Below are 14,069 nucleotides of genomic sequence, written 5' to 3'. Positions count from 1 at the left end.
TTAAAGGATATAGTGATTTTTTTATGTTTTCAATATATTATTTATTTATCTACAAGCAGAGAGAGAAAGAGGGAGGGAAGGAGAGAATGGACACACCAGAGCCTCTTGCCACTGCAAACCAACTCCAGATGTATATACCCTTTTGTGCATCTTTGTTTTAATCTAAGGACTAGGGAACTGAACCCAGGACATCAGGCTTTGAAAGCAAGTGCCTTTAACTGCTGAGCCTTCTCTCCAGCCCTGATTTTAATAACTCCAAACTGTTTCAAATATAGAAGATGCTTAAAATTATATTATAAATAAACATTTATTAAACAACACTTCCTCAGTGTTGAACTTTTTCAGCTGTTTTTATTTTAATATATTTATTTAAACAACATTTTTTCATACATGCACATATGAAGCTTTGGTAATAAACCTATTATATTACCTTCTCTTGTCCTCCGAACCCTCATTCTTTTACAAAGAACCCATTTGTTTGTAGAAGTCTCTCTTCTTTTTTAATATTGTATTTATTTATTTATTTGAGAGAGAGAGAGTGGCAGATAGAGAGGAAGAGAGAATGGCTGTGCCAGGTCCTTCAGCCACTACAAATGAACTCCAGATACATGGTCCTGGAGAATCGAACCAGGGTCCTTAAGGTTCACAGGCAAACACCTTAACTGCTAAGCCATTTCACCACCCCTCTTTTTTCATTTAAACAACATTTTTTCATACATGCACATATGAAGCTTTGGTAATAAACCTATTATATTACCTTCTCTTGTCCTCCGAACCCTCATTCTTTTACAAAGAACCCATTTGTTTGTAGAAGTCTCTCTTCTTTTTTAATATTGTATTTATTTATTTATTTGAGAGAGAGAGAGTGGCAGATAGAGAGGAAGAGAGAATGGCTGTGCCAGGTCCTTCAGCCACTACAAATGAACTCCAGATACATGGTCCTGGAGAATCGAACCAGGGTCCTTAAGGTTCACAGGCAAACACCTTAACTGCTAAGCCATTTCACCACCCCTCTTTTTTTCTTTGATGTTTAATTTATCATTATTGTTTCACCCCCCTCCTCCACCATCCATGATAGAACACTGTGGGCCCCAGTATTGTGCAGGCCTTGTGTAGGTAATAGTATTCCCTCTGAGGTCATGGATGCAGTGTCTACTTCATGTCTGGAAGACAGCGTTCCATAACGTTCCTCCTTCTTTTCCAGTTCTTACATTCTTTCTGCCCCTTCTTCCACAGTGTTCCTTGAGCCTTGTAGGGTATGATAGAGACATCTTATTTAGGGCTGAGCACCGAACTGTCACTTATTCCCAGCACTCTAACAACTGTTGAGTCTCCCTAATAATCACATCCAACTGTAAAAAACGAAACTTCTCATCATAAAAATTGAAAGCAGTGCTAATACAAAGAGATAACATAATATTTAGTGGGGAGTTTGATAGACACAACATATAACATATTAATTTAATCAAACAGTAGTAGTAGCTTCCCTCCTAAGCCAGTGACTTTTCCAGCTTTAGGCTTTAGACTAGGTTATCATTTCCAGACACTCCTGTGGAGTGGCCCTCAAATCCAGTCAGAGAGCATACCCCCTAAACAGTCATGCTGCTAGTGCTTAAATAACACTTAAAAAAAAAACCACACATTTTATTTATTTATTTGAGAGAGAGAAGGAGAGAGAGAGAGAAAAAATGGGTATGCCAGGGTCTCTAACCACCACAAACAAACTTCAGATGCATGTGCCACCTTTTACATCTGGCTTAAGTGGGTCCTGGGGAATAGAACCTGGATCTTAGGCTTTTAAGCCATCTTTCCAGCCTCCTTAAATAATACCTTTTGAGATTATCATTCATTTTATGTATGTATATATGTAGCTCCAGGAGGCAAAATGAAAACTCTGGCACAAGTTGAAACTGGGTATTGTTAATGAGCACAAAGAGAAAGTAGTGAAGATTTAAGATGTCCAATTAACAACCAGTGTATAATAATAATACCTTCCTATTTTGAACATTTTCACTGTTATGAACTTATATTATTAAAGGCAATTGAGAATTATTATTGTTGGTTCTGACAATGTAGTTTTTTTTCTACTACCTCCCTGAACTTTCACCTTTGAAACTCCATTCTCCATCATATCTCCTCCCGCTCTCAATCAGTTTCATTTATTTTGGTGTCATGATTTTTTCCCCCTGTTATGATGGTCTTGTGTAGGTAGTGTCAGGCACTGTGAGGTCATGGATATCCAGGCCATTTTGTGCCTGGGGGAAGCACGTTGTAAAGAGTGTTAACCTTCCTTTGGCTTTTGTAGTCTTTCTGCCACCTCTTCCGCATTAGACCCTGAGCCTTGGAAGGTGTGATAGAGATATTACAGTATTGAGCACTCCAGTGATGTCTTTCCAGCACCATGATACCTTCTGAGTCATCCCAAGGTCACTGCCATCTGAAAAGAGAAGATTCTCTACCAAAAGTGAGAGTACCATTAATAAAAGGGTACTAACATTAAGAGAAGTGCTTACTGGGCAGTTTGATAAGCATAGTATATACGTTTAGCCAGACAGCAGCAGATGTTACACCCCTAGGGCTCATTCCTATGCCTGTTTTAAGTTTTCAGTATCAGTGATATATTCCCTCCCATAGAGTGGGCCTCCAGTCTAATTAGAGGGCAGTTGGTTTCCACCATGACTGATGTGCCACTATTGCACCCATTGGCTCATTTGGCCTGGTTGGCCAAATATAAGGCTTTCAGTGTCCACTGTTGAGTATCTTCACTGGTGATTTCCCTTTCTCCCATTGAACTGCATGCAGAATGGCTTCTTCTAGCTTTCTATTAGCTGGTCTACATGGAGGAGGTTATCAGCTCAGTTCCAGCAGGATTTCTCAGTGGCCTTGCAGCCCAAGTATATGAAGTCTTCAGTGGTAGGGGCTTACCATCTATTCCTGGTGGGAAACCAATGGCCTAATTTTAGAAAATTTCTATTCGTAATGAGTGATAAGGTGTTCCAGTTTATTTTGGCATTACTTTGGTGTGATCTCAACTAAAAGCTATAAAAAACATACACTCTTTGCTCTGGCTTGCTTATTTAATATTTTCTTTCTTCTCAATTTATGTACTGCATTGTTCCTGTTGAAAAGAACAAATAGCCTATTTATTGTGCAGTCAATATTTCTGAAAGTCATAATGGATAAGTACTTAAGGTAGCAGCAGTAAAGGTTAGTAGACATATGTGTGATTTTCCTGTGGGGTCCTGGGAGTCCAAAGTATTTATTACTTCAGAACAAAGAACCTTAGAGTTAAAGGTAAATCACTGGATATGGTATGACTAATAATAGGTCCCCAAAGGAAGAAAAATGAGAAAATTGTTTATAGTTTGCTTTTAACTAGGTATATTGTACAACCAGTTTTCTTTTTCCTGTCATTTATATAGAAAGTCACATTCCCTCAGGTTACAAATGAGAACAAGCTTAGATTACTAGAAATTTTGCTTACATCCATTTGTCCCAAGGCATATCTTATTCCTTAATAGATTAAAATAAATTTATTACATTAATATCTGATTACTCTTGTCAACAAAATATTCCGAAATTATTCGCTACTTAGCTTTGTTTTATTTTAGCATTTAACTTAAGGAAGCATTAAATTGAAGCATTAACTGAAATGATTATAATTCTGATTTTCTAATATTATTCTGTGTTGAGTATATTTGGCAAATGGTAGTTATGATACTTTGGAGAGGATTAACTCATTTTCCTCTGTAATTGTTTTCTTTTTCAAAGATTCTTTTCTGTACAAAATAGTCTGCTGAAACTGTGTAAAGATTCAAATTGAGTTTAAAAAACTGAAGCAATATGTTAAATTATAAAATAGTTGTAAATTTTCATCTTTCATCTGTCTGTTAAACTATTTCATTAACAAATGAGTGGAAAGGTTTATGACGGGTTCAGCTTTGATGAGCCCTCGAAAATATATTTGTAGCTTATTTTGGTTCTGTATATCCTGAAATATTTACTGGAATTCCAGTTCATGAAAGAATTATTAGTCACTGTGGAAATGACAATGAGATTGGACTTTACATTTGTTAAGAAGAAATATGTTTGCAGGTGGTGCTGTGAAATGGTACAACATGTTTGGAAAACAGTGACCTTTTAAAAAATTGTTAAGATACTAGCAAGGACAGATTCTCCAGAAATTTTAGTCATTAGTATATACCCAAGAGTAATGAAAGCATGTCTGAGCAAAACTTATACAAGAATGTTCATAATAACCTTGATCATTATATCCCTCACAAATAGAAACCAACTCAAAACTCCATCAGCAGATTAATGGGTTAGTAAAGCTATAATGAAACATTATCCTACAGGGATATGAGTGGAAGTACATACTGATTCTCAATGACACACTAAATTAAACAAATTATTAATGAAGATACAAAGACAGATGTGCAATTTACAGTACAACTTGAGAAAGAAGAAAATTCAGTCACCTTTGATTTCAAAGCACCGACCTCCCTCTGCATTTTTATGTTTCTGTTCTTGTCATTTTATTGCTGAGTGTTTTAAATCATTACCCCTATCCAAGTCTCTCTTCTTCTCATGTATGGCTAAATTATTTGAAATGGGAATTTGTTCTAATTTTATTCCACATGCCGAGTTCTCAGCCCTGAGGAAACTGTTTAGGTACAACACTTTCTTATTCATAAGTGCTGTAAAACGTAATTCATATACTATCAATTCACGCTTTTGACTTGTGCATGCCTGTGTTTCAGTATCATGATACTCTGAACGTTGGGTGTAATGGGCTCTTTTTAGTCCCTGTCATGTTTGATTTTTCCATAGCACTTGGGATTGCTGAATTTTACCTTGTAAGACTTCAAACCATGTACCTCTTTTCATACTCTCCTTTGGTTTTCAGTGGGTACAGACTTTTCTTTGGTCTATGTTTAAGATGTTTATTTTTAGTGACTTCTCATTATGCCTGTGGATGCTGAAAAGTTTTGTGACTTCAGGAAACACCTGTGTTAGTATACAGTTCAACAGTGTCTATTTCAGTCATTTATTCAACAAATAGTTACTGTGTATTTTATTATGATGTGTTAATGAAATCTATGCTACTACTGAACTTCATTTCCATTGGGATGAATGAAGAAGAAACCCAATATTAAAAAAGAAAGTTTGCAGCTTTGGGTCATAGGCACTATAGCAGAGAGCTTCAGGTTCCCTGAGATGAACTTTCAGACCAGGCACAGTTGTGGAGGAAGGGATATTTATTGAAGCTTACAGATCCAAGGGAAGTTCCATAATGGCCGAAGAAGCTTGCCTGCCTTCACAAGACCAAGCAGAGAGAGAGAGAAGCACAAGCCCCAAAACCACACAGCACAGCACACTTCAGGAACTCCACGTAGGTACACTTTGCATATCTTTAGATTGAAATCTGAAACCCACCACCATACCTTAAGAGCCACCTAGTGACATTGCCCCCAGCCAGGTGACTGCAGATGCAAACTACAAAGAAACAACTGAATATATTGGAGGCCATCTATTCAAACCACCACAGGCACTGGTAAGTTTTTCTGAAAATGTGTCTGCAAGAAGAACATGCTGAAATGGGAATAGCCAATAAAGGGTGTGCAGAGTAAACTTGTTAGGCACAAGTAAGGAAAGATCAATAGGTAAGTGAGCTGCAGCTGAGAGGGAGGGGTTTGTAGTTGGCCTGTCTGAGGCATAATGAAGGAGCAAACCATTATTAAGGACTTTGTCTTTTATTCTGAGTTAAATGAGGAATCAGTACAGTTTGGATAAAAGATGAACATGAGTGAGTGATGGTTTTTATGCATATGTATATGCATTTTTATGTGCATGCAGGTATGTGTGAATATGTATATGAAGGCCCAAGGACAACCCTGGGTGTCAGCCTCAAGGTTGCTATCCACCTCGTTCGTGGATTACGTTAGACAAGAAGGCTGGTGAACCAAACAGATCAACATGTTTCTGCCTGTCCTACACTGGGGATTTCAAACACATGGCACTATGGCTGGCTTTTAAAATAGGAACTGGGGACCGAATGTAGTTCATTATACATGTGATGCTAACACTTTATCAACTGAGCTGTCTCCCAACCTCCCTGGGAAGTGCTCTTTAGCAATTTCTTAGGCTCCTCTGTTGTGAATGTATGCCTATAAGGCCAAAACTGAGAAAACATGAACAAGCATTTTCTTCTATCATAGACCAGCATATTATTTATTAATTAGTTTATTTATTGACTTTTTATATAAGGCTACAGTGTGTTTTGATTACAGTCATCTTATGTTACCTTCTTTTGTGCCTTCTTCTACCACTGAACCTTTTTGTCTTCCCAACTAGTCCCTTTTCCACTTTGATGTCTTTGTATGTGTGACTCACTGACTTTAATTCGGTTTGCCTATGTGAATATGAGTAGGGTTGGTTATCAGAGCATGTGTAACTTACCAGTGGATATGGCACTGAATCAAATGTCTCTGTCTCCACCAGCGACCATTAGGGATGTCTGGGGTCCTCATATACTCTTTTACCAGCCACGAAGGAATGTTGGTGGGCAATAATGTGCAGGCCTTGCTTGTATAGATAGCAATAGTTGTTATGAGGTCAAGAATGCCACACTCAAGTCATGTTCAGAACATATTATTCCTCGTCATCTTCTGGCTTTTGCATTCTTTGTTTTCCTACTTCTTCAGTGTCCATTGAACATTGGTGAGATTCGCTATAGATGTTTCACTAAGTATTGAGCCCTCAACAGTCACTTACTATTAACACTTTGAGAAGTTTTGAGCCTCCCCATTCAAAAATGAAGCTTCTCTGACCAAAGCTGAGAGCAGTGCTAATCTAAACATATTTAGAGAACAGTTTGATGGGCACAACATATCCATTTAGCTACACAAACACAATAGTGGTTACTTCCCTTGTAGCATATATAAATGCCTACTAGACATACTAAGATTCAAGACAGTTATTTCAAGTTCTGTGTGTCTAAAGCTAAAACCAGCTTCTCTTCCCAACAACCTGTTAAGTGTTAAGTGGCCCTCCTGCTATACCCTCTGTCTTAGCCAAGACCTGACAGCCATGAAGAACCACCCTCCTCTACTCTTCATAGGTTCCTTATCCCTCAGTCTACTTAAAAATAGTCATAGGGCATATGCTCTTTATGCCATCTTTAATTTACGTCCCCTTTTTGTTGCCATCTTTAAGAACTTGGATTTAAAATTCTATTAGTTCCTTGAGAAAAGAAGAGGGGAAGGATTTTATTGTCCTTTCTGGCATGGGAAAGCTCTGCTGTAGCTGTGCCTGGGCTGGACAGATTTTACTTTTATTTAAGTGGCTAATATCAAGGCAGTTTGTGGTACTACAATCCAGACAGTCAGATTTGGACTCAATCTCATCTCTACAGTTTATTGTGTGATTTCAGACAAGCTACGAGATGAATTTCCTTTAAAAATATTTTGTTTGTCTATTTGTGCATGTGAGAAAGAGGAATATATAGGTAGATAAGAGAGAGAGAGAGAGAATGGGGGAGGGAGGAAGGGAGGGAGAGAATGGATGTGCTAGGGCTTCTAGTCACTGCAGTTGAACTCCAGATGTATGTGCTACTTTGTGCAACTGGCTTACATGGGTACTGGGGATTTGAGCCTGGGTTTGTAGGCTTCATAGGCAAGTACATTAACCACTAAGTAGTCTCTCCAGCCCAGAACCAATTTTCTTAAAGGTAAAAGCACAACTATCACTTAGGGCTGCCTATAGCGTTAGAATATTTCTAAATCTCCTGTTAGGCATTAATCACTTGACAAATAATAATGCTTTCTCTATTTCACATACTTCAAGAAGTCAGGGAAGAGACTTCACTAAAGTTCTCAATTTACACTAAGGTTCACTTTTTTGTGGTAATTCTCTGGCTTTTGTCAAATGCATAATGTCCTGCATCTGCCATCACACAAAGTACTCACACTGACTTAAAAAGCCTTGGCCTACCCATCTCTCAGTCCCCAAAGGTCCATAATCCATGGAACTTTGAGCTGTTCTTATTGTGTTTCCTTTTCCAGAATTCCCTATGGTTGGAACTGTATAGTGAAGTGCAGTCTCTCCACAACTTCCTTTAACTTAGCAATGGATTGGGTAGTTTTAATGGAGTCTGTGTCTGGATTCTCAGATTCTACATATACTATATTAATATTGATCTTGCACATAGCAATAATTCATTAATGATGGTGTTTCTTGTTAGGAGGATGAAATACCTTCTTCCATCCTAAATGTTACTATATGATGTTACTGTGGAGTCATAGAAAATCTAATAACTTAAAATTTTCAATTAGTGCATTAAATTATTATTGCCAAGAAATATGACAAAGAGAATAATTAGAAGACTTTTCATTTAAAAAATATGATCCCCAGAAACGTTATGAGGAATGAGATGGTAAAAAGATCAAGGAAAATATAAAACAAAGTTTCAGCTGCTAGAAGAGTATCTGTTTTTGTATGTGTAAATGGATATTGGTTATGTTAAATTGCTAAAGATTTAGACTGTATTGAATATACTTATAGTTGATATATTTTATTTTAAAATCTCAATGTTTTCAGTACAGTATAAATTAAATTATTTGCAAGTACACATTTTGTTACAGCTGAAAAATCATAGATATTAGCATGGCGATGGTTACAGAATATTTCAAAATTGTTTTCATAGTATTTAAGAAATGTTTGAAATCTGTTAGCCTACTCTATAAAACCCAAGTTTGTTAACTAGCTTCCTAAAATTTCTACCTTTCTCCAGCCCCATTGTTCTCTTTCCTAGGGACTTCCTGTCTTCTGCTGTCATGTTCTAGCAGGCGTTTGCAGTTCCATGTTCATGTCCTGCTTATTTCTCCTCACCTTTGCTGTGTTTTACTCCTTATTTGAGTATTGTCTGCCCATTCTTAAGATCCTGAAGTTTTAAGTGCGGAACTGTATGTTATAGCTCATGTTGGGTCTTGTTTCCTCACTGCCTTCCTACAGTTCTCTTGATCTACACATTATTTTGCAGTTAGCCATCACCACCATCATGTATAGACTAAAAGGTCTTTGAGAGTAGGGATATTGCCTATTAATTATCTTGGTATATGACTCTGCTGGAAATGAGTTAACTTATCAAAGAATATACATTACTGAATCCAGCAAAAAAGATGAATTTCAGCTGCTTGGAACTTAATTCTACAGAATATTTTTGGTATTTAAACTATAAATAGTTTTGCTTAAATTAGCTAAAATTTTGACTGGAATGTTTGCATTTATGGGTAAGGCTTTCAGTAAGCTTTCTCATCGAGCTGTTCCTCAAGATAAGTTTGGGACTCACTGGTTAGTCTACAGATATGATTGTCACCTAGGATATGTGAGGAACACTCCATCAGAGAAGCAGCCCAGCAACTAAGGAGTAAGGCAAAGACTGCTACAAAATTATCACATGATCCTGGGCAAAGTAGTACCTTAGATGCAGTGTTTTATTTTTTATTATTCTTATCTGTAAAATGCATGACTAGGTTATTTTCAGATTCTTTCATCTTTGATTTAATTGAGAGATAAGCTTTGTTTTTTAAAATATTTTTATGGTATATCATTATGTTATTTTGTGTGTGTATGTGTCTCAGAGAGAAAGGCAGAGAGAGAGAGAAGAACACAGAGAAAAAGTGAAAGGAAGGGAGATTTAGAGATTGAGTATGGGCATGGGTATGTCAGGGCTTCTTGCCACACTGTAAATAAACTCTACATGCATGTGCCATTTTCTGTTTCTGGCTTTATGTGGGTACTGAGGAATTGAACCCAGGTTGGCAAGTTTTTCAAGCAGCTCTCTTTAATTACTGAGCCATCTCCCTTGCCTCCAAGAGATACACTTTCAGTAAAGGAAACACGTGATTCTTCTTGACAAAAGAATAAAACGTATGGTATGATATCTTTTCCCAATCATAGTAGGAATATTTTGCATAATATGTACACATATATATGCACACACTCATAGATGGATAGATAAATAGATAATATAGATTTTATTTGTTACCTGCAGACTATATAGTGCTATAGCTAAGACAGAACTTATTCTTAATCTACAAGACTAAAGTAAACTGATTCACACTGTCATGCTTATACATCTAGAAGTTAACTTAGCATGTGGATTCAAATAATTTTTAGATTAAATTTTAGTTTCTTTCAGCAACTACATAATTCATCTGTTTAATGTCATAGATTCCATTGCATTTCTATCATCTGGAAATGAATTTATGTCAAATAATTTCTTTATGCCAATGAATTCTTCCCTGTAGCCTTTTTAATAACAACTGATATTGAAGCAATTACAAAAATTGCTTTCTATGTTTTGGGTCATTTGTAATACAATATAATTAAATTCCATAAGGCTTGATTGAATAACATTTAGGTATGACATTCATAAAGGGTATGAGACTATTGTTTGGCCAGAACAAAGGAAGTATTTCCTTTCTTGTCTTGTGTCCCCTGTTGTCTTCACTTGTTTGGAAAAAGCTGTATTTCTTCAGACAGACCTCATAATTGCCCTTCTGTGCATGATTCAGGCCTCAGGAAAGGCCCATTGCATCTGTAAAGCTGGCAGTGAAATGGTATTTCCAGGCAAGCACAGGGTTGCTGGGTAGTGAGCCAATCCTCTGCTTTGTCTCAGCAGCTGAGAACTTTGCTGGAGTATTACCACGGTGTTCAGTAACACAGACCTGTGCCATGGGCAAGTACCTCTGAGCAAGTGTGAGGGTCAATATTTATAGACCACTGTTAAGCTGCCTTACAGAGAAACACGCATACAGAGGCAAGGCAGGAAAGACAACTGTGGAGGGAACTTTAATTTCCAATGTGTTTTCTGAAAAACATTCTTTCTGTCAGGGTCAGACTTCTGCTGAATCACAACTGTTTGGCGCTGAGCTATGACAAGAGAGAAAACAAGTTAACTAAGCAAGCCAGCCCTACGTGAGAAGGTAAGTAATTAGCCAGTTCAGGCTCACTTGCACTCGTAAACTCCATCTCCCTGTGGGCCGCTCTGCATCAGTGAGCAAAGGGCTCGGGGCATAGCAAATCTTCCAGGAGGGGCTGCTGCTGGTGCTCTTGGAGGCTGAGACTGTATGGGTTTGTATAGTTCTGTTGGGAAGGTTGTGTGCATCTTCTTAAATCCCCTGTGTGAGTGGTGAGATTTAACACTAAATTCTATTACAATTGAAGTCTGCCTATTGGTAAATTCCTATTAAGTTTTGTATCAGTTAAGTTTTTGGTAGTTAAGTTTTTGTATTAGTTGTCAATTAAGTTTGGTAGTTCTAGAGATAGAACACAGAAGAAAAATTCACATGAACTTGTAAAGATGTATAAGAACTATATATTACCAACTATATTCTACATAGTATTAAAATGTGGAAGTTGGGAATGTAAGCAGCATAAGATCTTTTCTGCAAAAACTGAAGTTAATTTGACAGTGTGCTGACCAAAGTGCCTTTGTGGACAGAGAAGACCTGGAATGATGAGAAGAAACAATAGTCTTTTGAATATTCAATGCTAAAGACAAGTGCTTAGGAGACAATGTCTGTCTTCCAGATGATTTGAAACTGCTTCTTTATGAAATGGTTCTCCTTTGTCAACATTAGACTGAAAAGCACATCTCCAGCTACATATGGAACTGCTTTTTTTTTCTATTGTCACATGTAATACATTAAACATGCTTTTCTGTGTGTACATACTGCTAGTATGTTCACTATTAATGCTCATCTCAGATTAACATGAAAAGCAATGGGGCTGAAGTTGACATAATGTGTTTTCTAACTTAGAATACTCATAACATTTACATTGTCTACCACCTATGAATTAAATTAATTAGTAAATAGTTTTACTAGAACTATGACATTAAGTACATGATAATTACTTACTAATGTAGATTGATATTTAGATTGTGAAGCTATAAACAGCATTATGTTTAAAAATTTTAGGCTATATTATAGGTGATGCATAATGATAATTTCAAGTGGATTTCTATACTATATACTTAAATTGAAAACAAAAATAATTTTATTATGCTGCAGAGCTCAAACTGTAGGCTAATAGAGATGTACAGAACAGGTTTAAGTTAGAGTGACTGGCCAGAAACCAGCTCATTCTAAAATAGCAAAGGCTAAATCCAAACAGCAGATGGGACATACCTAAAAGGAAGGTAAGTGTCTTAAAATGAAGACAGTAGTTTTCTAGTATCCTGATTATTTAATGCATGTATCTTTTGTGTGTTTGTTTTTTGAGACAAGGTCTCCTTATGTAGCCCTGGTGGGCTTGTACTTGCTGTGTTGTTCAGTCTGTCCTTGAACCCATGATGATCATCTTGCCTCAGTCTTCTGAGTGCTGGGGTTATAGACATGAATCATTACACCAATAGTGCATTTAGGATTTCTAAAATGATGCAAAATAACAAATTTATTAATTTTAAGGCTGATATAACTCATATCTAGTCAGAGTGTATTTTTACATTTATTTAATATTTAATGCTTACTGTATCCTCTTAAAGTTTCTTCCTTCACACTTCTTTTTTGCATAGGTGTGTCTGTAGTATGTGTGGTGTGGTGTGTGTGTGATATGTGTATGTACTATATATGTGTGTGTGATATGTGTATGTACTACACACATACACATGGGGCAAATGTATATGCCCCATGTGTATGTGTGTAGAAGCCAGAGGAAAAGATTGTGTATTCTCCTCTATCACTCTTCTGATTTCCGTGAGATGGGGTCTCTTGCTGAACTTGGAGCTGCCTTTTTCAATCACCATGTATGACTAATGAGCCCCTGCAATTCTATTTCTCCTCCACACAGGACTGGGATTACAGGCACAACTGACCATTCCCCACTTTTCATGTGGGTTCTAGGGTTCTAGTTCACATGTTCTCAGTCTCTATCGGGCCCTCGGGCTTGCCTGGCAAGTGCTCTTCTCTGCTGATCCATCTCCTCAGGTCCCTTTCCTACTTTAAATTCTACCACCCAGCTTGTGAATGGATTTGACTTGAGTTTTTGACTGTGTTCATTTTAAAAATGGTTTACTTAACATAGGCATTTCCCAATTAAACCTGACTAGCTAAGTCCATCAACACGTTTCATTGCTAGTGTTTTGAGGTTCTGTGTCATGACTAAGACTATAATTTCTTTTTTATTTAGTAATCCTTTTTTCTTATTTAAAAGTACATCATATTATTTTCTTATCTCTTCTTGCATATTTTGTTTGTTTGAGGTAGGGTTTTTCACTAGCCCAGGCTGGCCATAAACTCACAGTGATCCTTTTATTTCTGCCTTCTGAGTGCTGGTATTTCAAGCCTGTACTCCCATGCCTGACCCTTTCATTCTATCATCTCTGTCTTTGGAGTACCATGTTGAAACTTCAGGGAAAAAATAGGGTGATGGGCTGGAGAGATGGCTTAGCAGTTAAGCGCTTGCCTGTGAAGCCTAAGGACCCCGGTTCGAGGCTCGGTTCCCCAGGTCCCACGTTAGCCAGATGCACAAGGGGGCGCACGCGTCTGGAGTTCGTTTGCAGAGGCTGGAAGCCCTGGCGTGCCCATTCTCTCTCTCTCCCTGTATCTGTCTTTCTCTCTGTGTCTGTCACTCTCAAAAAAAAAAAAAAAATAGGGTGAATAAGTCATATTCTCTTCAGTTTTGGAGAAAGAATTAGAAAATCAAGATAATGGTTGATATTATCTAAAATGGGCTATGCTTTAGTTGAATATAATAAAACTTGAATTTTCTCCCAAATATTGTTTTATTTTTTGTCAATCCTAAATTGATTGTTTATCATATTTGCAAATAATATATGTATGTAGACATGAGAAATGAACGTGGGGCCTTTTTATTAGCATTTATTGAAGCACATCTCATGAATTTGGCATGAATTGCTAGTAGTACCTTCTTAATTGATTTCACTGCATTTTGTTTGTAATGCTACCCATCTGCCTGTCACACGACTCTTAAGTCTGTATTCTGATGAACATATTACGTTCTGACCCAAATCCTCCCATTTTGACCTTCTCTTGTCCTAGGTC

General features: G+C 37.2%; 1 protein-coding gene across 7 annotated transcripts in view; it reads left to right on the top strand.

Annotated features, from left to right (window-relative positions):
* Bmpr1b (bone morphogenetic protein receptor type 1B) overlaps positions 1-14,069 on the top strand; it is a 382,398-nt gene that overhangs the window by 208,595 nt on the left and 159,734 nt on the right. For 5 of the 7 annotated variants that reach the window (XM_045143623.1, XM_045143628.1, XM_045143621.1 and 2 more), the window contains one exon: positions 10,897-10,988. The exons of the other annotated variants lie outside the window; for them this stretch is intronic. The gene's annotated coding sequence lies outside the window, so the exon portion shown is untranslated. The remainder of the gene's footprint in view (positions 1-10,896; positions 10,989-14,069) is intronic. 7 annotated transcript variants of the gene reach the window in all.

Source organism: Jaculus jaculus, chromosome 2, assembly GCF_020740685.1.
Source record: "Jaculus jaculus isolate mJacJac1 chromosome 2, mJacJac1.mat.Y.cur, whole genome shotgun sequence".
Taxonomy (NCBI): Eukaryota; Metazoa; Chordata; class Mammalia; order Rodentia; family Dipodidae; genus Jaculus; species Jaculus jaculus.
Note: the sequence above shows the minus strand (reverse complement) of the source record. Positions and strands in the feature narration are given on the sequence as shown.